At 46.5% G+C, this 8,908-nt stretch overlaps 1 non-coding gene across 1 annotated transcript; it reads left to right on the forward strand.

The window, feature by feature from the left end:
• The first annotated feature begins 7,572 nt into the window (after window positions 1–7,572).
• TRNAS-UGA lies at window positions 7,573–7,654 on the forward strand. Its single transcript has one exon. It is a non-coding gene; the product is annotated as a tRNA-Ser (tRNA).
• The last annotated feature ends 1,254 nt before the right edge of the window (window positions 7,655–8,908 follow it).

Here is an 8,908-nt window from a genome sequence, read left to right on the forward strand (position 1 = left end):
CTGTTTTATTGGATCAGAAATGAGTTGTTTTCAGAAGAAACCCTCCCCTACTGCAGCACTGTTTTTTATGATCATTCTACGCAACTTAATCCAAGTTTTTGTGGGCAGATCAGAAGTGACTGACATTCAAAAGGAAATTCTTGTTGACAATCAGCCATGCAAATCCCCAAAGATCAAGTAGCCAGTCCTTCCTACTGTTTAAATATTTTCATAGTTTTTTTTAATTAATCCAAAATAAATAAAAAGAAAATATGAGGAAGAAAATTGCAAAGTAATATCTAGTTAAATTCGAGGAAAAAAAATTAGTGAAGGTTAAGTTTTCAGGAGCTGAAAATACAATGTAAATTTTTCCCCTCTAAAGGGAAATTCAAAATCAAAATCAGAAGTTGGCCTCCAATATCACAGGGACTCTAATCACCCTGGCTGAAGCTCTACCTTGTCTACCTAGTGCTCTGCATACAAAATGTACATAAGTAGACATCCACAAAGGTGTTATATATCTAACTTCTTGCTGAAATGAAGAGAGGTGAGTCTTTAAATAGGAATGAGATGCCTGAATATATCTGTTAACACTGTTAGGTTTGGAATTTCACTCATTAGGAGGATAATGCTTGCAATTCCAGGTATCTGAAGGGTGGCTTTGCTAGATCTTTTTTGTATTCTTGACATGTATTATTGCAATTGCATTGGTGCCTCAGAGACAGTCTGGGAATCCCCAGTTGTTATTGGCACTCTAAAACTACAAAAACAGAGACGGTCTGCGTTCAAAGACACACACCGTCATTTGCAGGTGGTCTGATTGCACACTCCCAAGATCAGAGTCACTGCCCATTTGCATTGCAGCTGTGACATTGGATGTGCCCTTCCAATTACTCCAAGCCTAGGCACATCTGAACTGCCCAGGGCATTCAGCTGCCCACAGGGAAGCTGTCCTATGCCACCCCTAGATAGGAGTTCTGGTGTTTTGGTGCAGCCTTTCGAGTTTCAAGAGAAACCAGGATAGCTTGTCCATCAAGGGTGCTGTTCGTTTTAGCACAGCATGTGAGAGACCTGGGCAGCCAGTTATGCAGACAGTCTATCAAGCAGCAGGTTCCTCTATACTATCTCCTCTCTGTTCTGAATGGTTAGGAGTTGCTGATTTCCTTTCTTTCAGGCTTCTTGGTATTACCATTCAGTTGAAGGGAAATATCTTAGGCTGTGGATCTTCACCTGGAAATCCTACTGTGTATCTGGCAACCTGTAGCTGTGTGGTTGCTTAATACGCAATTAAGCATTAGCTGTAGCAAAAACATCACTAAACTTAAGCAGCACAACAAAGAAAAAGCTCATTATTATAGTCCTTGTTTCCCATCCTAATGGAAGAAAGCAACATCCTCTCCTTTTCTTTTTGACACACCTCTGATTTTCCTGCAGGTTCTTTCAGCCTCCATTTCCATGGCACAGACACATCTATGCCAGTAAGACCCAAACTTGAGCCAACATCTCTCAAGATAAAAAGGGATTAAGGGTTTATTTAGGTACAATTTCAAACCTATAAAGCTCCTTCTTCACCTGCCAAGGACACATTCTTCCTGTATTTCTAACTGTGGTTTTATTTACATATTAGGGACCTTGCCCAGGGCACTGTGGCACAAAACAGCGACCACCGCTTCAGAAAACTGTGTCCAGCACATGTTCTGGTCCAACAGACTATTATGCAGCATTTGTAAAGTCGTGGAGTGAGCAGAATAAAACAGAAAAAAGTGAGAAGTGATGGGCTACTAGTACCGAAATTGTAAGACAAGTAGAGGACGAAAAGTTCCCAGCAGTTCAGAGGTGCCATTTAATCAAAAACAGTTTGTCCAGCTTTACAAATGCAAGCTCGCAGCACTAAAAAGGAACTTTAACTCTCTATGGAGAAGGCCATCCAGTTCTATGCTCAAGGCCAGGGCATCATTGCCATACTGAAATACAGCCTCTGGACAACAAGGGAATTTTGGAAGACAATGCAGAGGGGAAAGCTGGTGATTCTGCACAGCCTATGGTTCAGCTTCCTGAAATAGCTCTCTTATGGACACAAGGCTATCTCCAGGGTCTGGATACAGGCTTGCTACTGGATATACCCTGGGGCATATGCAAGGGACTAACCCCAGAGCAAGAATATGAGTTGAAATCTGTTCAATTAAAAACAAAGAGACAGTGGGCTAAGCAATATTTTTTCCTTTACTTCTCTTCATCACAGTAGGGAGCTGCAGTTCTCCCACCCAGAACACTTCCCTTTTCTCCATGGTTTGGACTGACCTACACCCATCAGTCAGCAGCTCTGAAGGAGGAAATCCACACACTGGAACATCTCACCCTCCACCCTGAGATGATAACTAATGAGGGGTGCAAAGAGAACATCTCCCGTGCTCCCTGGCAGGAGCTGGTGACCATCTTGTAGTATCCGTATATGTGCTTGAGGGCCCCATGTCCAAGGCACAACTCCCTTGCGGTCTGACCACTTCTGACTCTTCCATCAGCAGGAGCTTTCACAGGGTTGGTGTGGGTTTGATAACAACAGCAAGGGATGCTCAAAAGACAGCACCACAGGTCCTTGCAGCACCACTGAGGTGCTCTGTTGAAGGACCTTTCCAGCTGTGTGAGGACCTCAGAGGAGATTCTTATCCCTTTGTGAAGACCACCTCAGAAGACTCATCAATGCCCAGGGATATGAAGCCTTCTTAGTGCAGGCCTCTGTCAGCTGTTATGGTGAGGTACCTAGGTGAGTGCCCAATGCCTATGTCCGATACATAGCAGAAAGAGGTGAGTCCTCCATTCCTGCCAGCAAACAGGCAGTACCATCAGTGACTAACGGACTGCATTGTGGCCATTTCCACAGAAGTCACTTATGGGGATATTATCCGTGGCCATATCAGATGGCTGAGTGCAAGGTGTAGGTCCACACAGAAGCCTAAATGCTCTTCCTTCCTTTGCCACCTGCAGCCCTCTCCACAGTCCCTGAGGTTGCAGGGGCCATGACACGACTCAGTGGGGTATGGCATTCAGGCCTACCTCTGCTCTGAGCAGTGGGCCAAGTTTCCAGGACATAAAAGCTGTGGAAGGCCATTTGTGCCTTTCTAGCACAACTGTAGGGCACACCACACCCACCAGGACAATAAAATTTTCATCTCCTCCTCATGAACCAAATTTCTTCCTGTCCCATTTTTTATTAAAAAGGTCCATCCATTCCTTTCCACCATTCTTTTACCCTGAGGCATACCTCATTTTATTGCACTTCGTTTTATTGAGCTTCGCTTTATTATGCTTCACAGATATTGTGTTTTTTACAAATTGAAGGTTTGCGGCAACCCTGTGTCAAGCAAGTCTATCGGCGCCATTTTTCCAACAGCACATGCTCACTTCATGTCTCTGTGTCACATTTTGGTAATTCTCACAATATTTCAAATTTTTTCATTATTATTATATCTGTTATGGTGATCTGTGATCAGTGATCTTTGATGTTACTATTATAATTGTTTTGGGGTGCCACAAACCCCATATAAGACAGTGAACTTGATAAATGTTGTGTGTGTTCTGATTGCTCCAATGACCGTCCGTTCCCCCGACTCTTTCCCTCTCCTCGGGCCTCCCTATTCCCTGAGACACAACAATATTGAAATTAGGGCAATTAATAACCCTACACTGGCCTCTAAGTGTTCAAGTGAAAGGAAGAGTTGCACGTCTCTCACTTGAAATCAAAAGCTAGAAATGATGAAGCTTAGTGAGGAAGGCATGTCGAAAGCTGAGACAGGCCGAAAGCGAGGCCTCTTGCGCCATTTAGCCAAGCTGTGAATGCAAAAGAAAACGTTTTGAAGGAAATTCAAAGTGCTACTCCAGTGAACACACAAATGATAAGAAATCGAAACAGCCTTCCTGCTGATATGGAGGAAGTTTTAGTAGTCTGGACAGAAGATCAAACCAGCCACAACATTCCCTTAAGCCAAAGCCTAATCCAGAGCAAGGCCTGAACTCTCTTCAATTCTGTGAAGGCTAAGAGAGGTGAGGAAGCTGCAGAAGAAATGTTTGAAGCTGGCAGAGGTTGGTTCATGAAGTTTAAGGAAAGAAGCTGTCTCCATAACATAAAAGTGCAAGGTGAAGCAGCAAGTGCTGATGTAGAAGCTGCAGTAAGTTATCCAGAAGATCTAGCTAAGATAATTGATGAAGGCGGCTACACTAAACAACAGATTTTCAATGTAGATGAAACAGCCTTATATTGGAAGAAGATGCCATCTAGGACTTTCATAGCTAAAGAGAAGTCAATGCCTGGCTTCAAAGCTTCAAAGGACAGGCTGACAGCAAGAGAACTAGAACTGACAGCAAGAGAACTAGAATTAGAAGTGGAGCCTGAAGATGTGACTGAATTGCTGCAAACTCATGATAAAACTTTAACAGATGAGGAATTGCTTCTTATGTATGAGCAAAGAAAGTGGTTTCTTGGGATGGAATCTACTTCTGGTGAAGATGCTGTGAACATTGTTGAAATGACAACAAAGGATTTAGAATATTACATAAACTTAGTTGATAAAGCAGCAGCAGGGTTTGAGAGGAGAGGATTGACTCTAATTTTGAAAGCAGTTCTATTGTGGGTAAAATGCTATCAAACAGCATCGCATGCTACAGAGAAATCCTTTGTGAAAGGAAGAGTCAATCGATGCAGCAAACTTCATTGCTGTCTTATTTTAAGAAATTGCTGCAGCCACCCCAACCTTCAGCAACCACCACCCTGATCAGTCAGCAGCCATCAACATCGAGGCAAGACCCTCCATCAGCAAAAAGATTACAACTCACTGAAGGCTCAGATGATGGTTAGCATTTTTTAGCAATAAAGTATTTTTTAATTATGTACATTGCTTTTTTAGACATAATGCTATTGCACGCCTAATAGACTACAGTATAGTGTAAACATAACTTTTATATGTACAGGGAAACCAAAAAATTCGTGACTTGCTTTATTGCAATATTTGCTTTATTGCGGTGGTCTGAAACCAAACCTGTGATATCTCTGAGGTATGCCTGTACTCAGTCTGGAGAGTAGGAGATGGCTTCCCTAGAGCTGGGGCTGGCAGGTCTAGTAAGAGACCTCTGCTGTCACTTATACCCAAACAGGAGAAGGATTTCTCCAGTTTACATTATCTTCTTGCTCTGCAGCCAATTCCTGTCTTGTTCCAGAATCTGGGACAGCTGTAAACCAAAACAGGAGCAGTTGTCAGGCCTCTAGAAAGCCACAGGGAGAATACATGGTTTCAAAAGCTCCAGCTAGTTATTTAAACAAAGGAGTAGAATAAACTTTAGGTGCTCACTCCGGTTTTCAGATGTGGTACACCAGCTGGGGGACTTGGGAGTCATTTGCTGCAGTGGACTCTTTTCCCTGGACTTGATTTCCCCTGGGTTGTTTTCTAGAGAGGCTTAACAGACAAGTAGGTGAGGAAATTTAGCACAAATTTCTGGGTTCAATTCAGTGCTTAATCATGTGAAAGCATGTCTGTATGAATCTCCTGTTTGTCCTCTGTGATGCTGTGAGTTTGCTCACATCCTGCCACAGCTCCTTCCATGGCAACTCAGTCCTTGCCTAGAACTTGCATCTGAGAGGCCGTTGTCCTCCCAGGCCCAGGGGAGAGACATCAGGCACTGCCTGCAGCCTGAGACCTGGGCAGCCACATCCTCCCTCTAGAGAGCCATCTGGATCAAGGACAGTTAATCCAGTCAGTGCCAGGAACTGTGCCCTGACACTTGTCACCAGGCTCAGAGGAGAGGAGAAGGAATGACTGGAGTGAAGTGGAATGGGCATATCTCCCCTGCTCTGGTCAGGGAATTAGGAGATGCATCGCAGGATGGAGTGAGCAGAGGAGATCTTTTCACAGCGGCTTCTCAAGAAGCCCACTGCCTGCACATAGAGGGACTGCTAGCAGCATGGCAGGAAGGGTTGCATCGCAGAAGGGAAGAGCATTGGGGCGCACATGAATGACTTCCCTGAGTGACAACATCAAGGATTGCCCTTGCACATTGGGACTGAAGAATCAAACCATTAGCCCTCCTGCCCCCAAAGCACCAGCCAGTTCCTTCCAAGCCTCTCTTTAGTCTCAGAGCGAATCCTGGCTCCCAGGAGCTGGCAGTTTGTAGAGAGCTGCAAATATTGGGAAAGTATGTTCTCTGCAGGACAGCATTTGCAGGGGCTTGGGGATGCCCCAGCAACACCCATCTTCTCCAGCCCCAGCAGAAGCATGCAGCTACTGGAAGAAAAAGCCTCCATGTACAGAAGATGAAGCCTTTTCTGAATCTGATGTGCAGATGTAGGTACTCTGTTTGTGCTTGCCTCCAGACAGGAGTGGAGAGAGGAACGCTCCCAGGAGGCATAGAAACCTGAAGTGCTGCATGAACAGTCAGGAACAGCAAAAGAGAAGCAGGTGGCTTTTAGCCATCATCCTCTTGGGTGAGAGATGTGCTCTGTCCCCTTCAGAAGTTTCAGAGCAGGTGTTTGTTCTTCCTGGGGCTCTCACCAGAGATGTTGAGACTCATCAGCAGGAAGATCTGCTGAAGGAGGGAAGAAGCAAGTCAGCTATTCACAAAGTTGTTTGTGTTTCAAGCCCACTCAGGGACAAGGCACTTGTGTGGTTTGGGTACTGGTGGAGAAGTCTCTCACCCTCACCCACCAAGCCAGTAGTCTCATTGCCGAAGGCTATCAGGTTGGTTAAGCATGATTTTCCCTTCATAAATCCATTCTGACTACTGCCAATAACCTTCCTGTCCTTCACATGCCTGGAAATGGTTGCCAGAATTAGTTGCTCCATCACCTTCCCAGGGATCAATGTGAGGCTGACTGGTCTGTAGTTTTCCAGGTCCTTCTTCTTTCCCTTTTTGAAGATAGGAGTGACATTTGCGTTCTTCCAGTCCTCAGTAACTTCTCCCAGTTGCCCTGAATTTTCAAAGATAATTGAGAGAGTCTTCACAATGATATTGCCAGCTCCCTCAGCACTCGCAGGTGCCTCTCATCAGGGCCCAGGGACTTCTGTATGTCCAGTTTGTCTAAGCATTCCCTAGCCTGATCCTCCTCCACCAAGGGTAAGTCTTCATTGCTCCAGACCTCCCCTCCAGTTTCAGGGGCTTGGGATTCCTGAGGGCCAGTCTTAGCAGTAAAGACTGAGACAAAGAAGGCATTCAGTACCTCTGCCTTTTCGGTGTTCTTCATCACAAGGGCCCTTGCCCCATCTAGAAGCAGGCCCACATTTTCTTTGTCATATCCCCACAGAACAAGTCCTCAGGCTACTTTCACCATCACTATTGTTGTAAATGGTGCCATTTGCCTTTCCCAGAAGAGCTGGAGCACTGATTTCCATATCTAGCCTCAGTGCCAGCCTTTGCTCTGTGCAGTAGAGATGACAGCAATAATAGCAATATCACTGCTGGGTGTGCGACAAGGGTCAGAACAGCAGGTGCAGGCCATGTTCAGGGTGGGATTAGGTCTTGTTGTGGCCCTGGTGTGGGCAGGGGGTGGCAGACAGCCTCCCCTGCCATCCCTGCCATGGCCTCCTGCAGAGACTATCAACACAAGCTGCTGTGATGGCCGAGCGGTGAAGGCGTTGGACTTGAAATCCAATGGGGTATCCCTGCGCAGGTTCAAATCCTGCTCACAGCGGGAGCTTTTACTGGCAGCCTCTGCCCTCTCATCCCCAGGATTGGAGGACAGACACCCACCCATTATTGCTCATAGGAATGACTTAGTGGTGGTGTGCACAAAGCAATTCAGCAGTCTGCTCCTAGGCCCGATCTCTAGCTGAGCTCTTCCCTTTAGGAGGGCTGAGGCAGGCAGTAAGCATGACACAATGCTCAAATGTTTGCAACTTGGCACACTTGTCCTTATTCATACTTGTCCTAAGACATATTTGTTCTTATCCATGCTCGTCCTTACCTTGTGCCCTGCACCCGTAGCAGTTTTCTGCAGGGGGGATCCAGCCTGATGGCACCTGGGGGGCTGCCACCCCACCACACACCCACATCCAGCCCTGGGGACACTTTCCCTTCCTAGAGCCGGCCAAAAGCTTCAATAGGACAGCTCTTGTCCCTGGGGCAGGACAGTCTCACTGTAAAGAAAAAGGCTTGGACCTTCCATGGAAATAAGAAGCCCCTTCCCTAACTAGGAATCGAACCCAGGCTGCAGCAGTGAGCACGCCGAATCCTGACCACTAGACCACCAGGGATGAGATGAGTGTGTACCTGGTGATGGTCAGTAGCCTGGTTCCGCAGGGACAGATTGACCCATGACCTCGCAGTCCCAAGGGGAAAACTAGTTGGGCTGGACTCTACAGACTTCCTGGGGGACTCTGCAGGGGCTCCTGCTCCTTTCTGCGAGCCATGACATGGGGAAGACCCTCTGCCCAAGGGACCCTGTCCCCACTAGGCCCAGGAAGCAGGAAGTGGCTATGCAGGGGCTCTGATCACCACTGAAAGCAAGTTTAGGGCAGGGAATGGTGACCAATGGTTCAAGTGAGAAACTAGCAGTCCCTGGAGGGTTCACCAGAGAGGCTCAGTTCTGTTGATGATGGAGCAAGGTGCTCATTTATACTGTTGCAAATTGGCAGGCTCAGATGCCACACATCACACTGGACACAGACAATCGAGTTTTGTGGCTTCTAATGCCATGGCACAAGGGCCCTGGCTTTTGGTGTTCAGCCAGCGTTCCCTACAAATGCCCTAGAATGAAGCAGAACAAAGTGTTAGGGAAAATGTGGGCTTGCTACTGAATGGGATTGAATGGGGAAGGGGCCCTGGTGACGAAGGATAGAGAGAAGGCAGAGTTACTGAATGCCTTCTTTGCTTCAGTCTTTACTGCTCAGGCCAGCCCTCAGGAACCCCAGACCCTGAAGACCAGGGAGAAAGTCTGGAGAAATGA

The sequence above is a fragment of the Apteryx rowi genome, unplaced genomic scaffold (genome assembly GCF_003343035.1).
Source record: "Apteryx rowi isolate R43461 unplaced genomic scaffold, aptRow1 scaffold_20, whole genome shotgun sequence".
Lineage (NCBI taxonomy): Eukaryota > Metazoa > Chordata > Aves > Apterygiformes > Apterygidae > Apteryx > Apteryx rowi.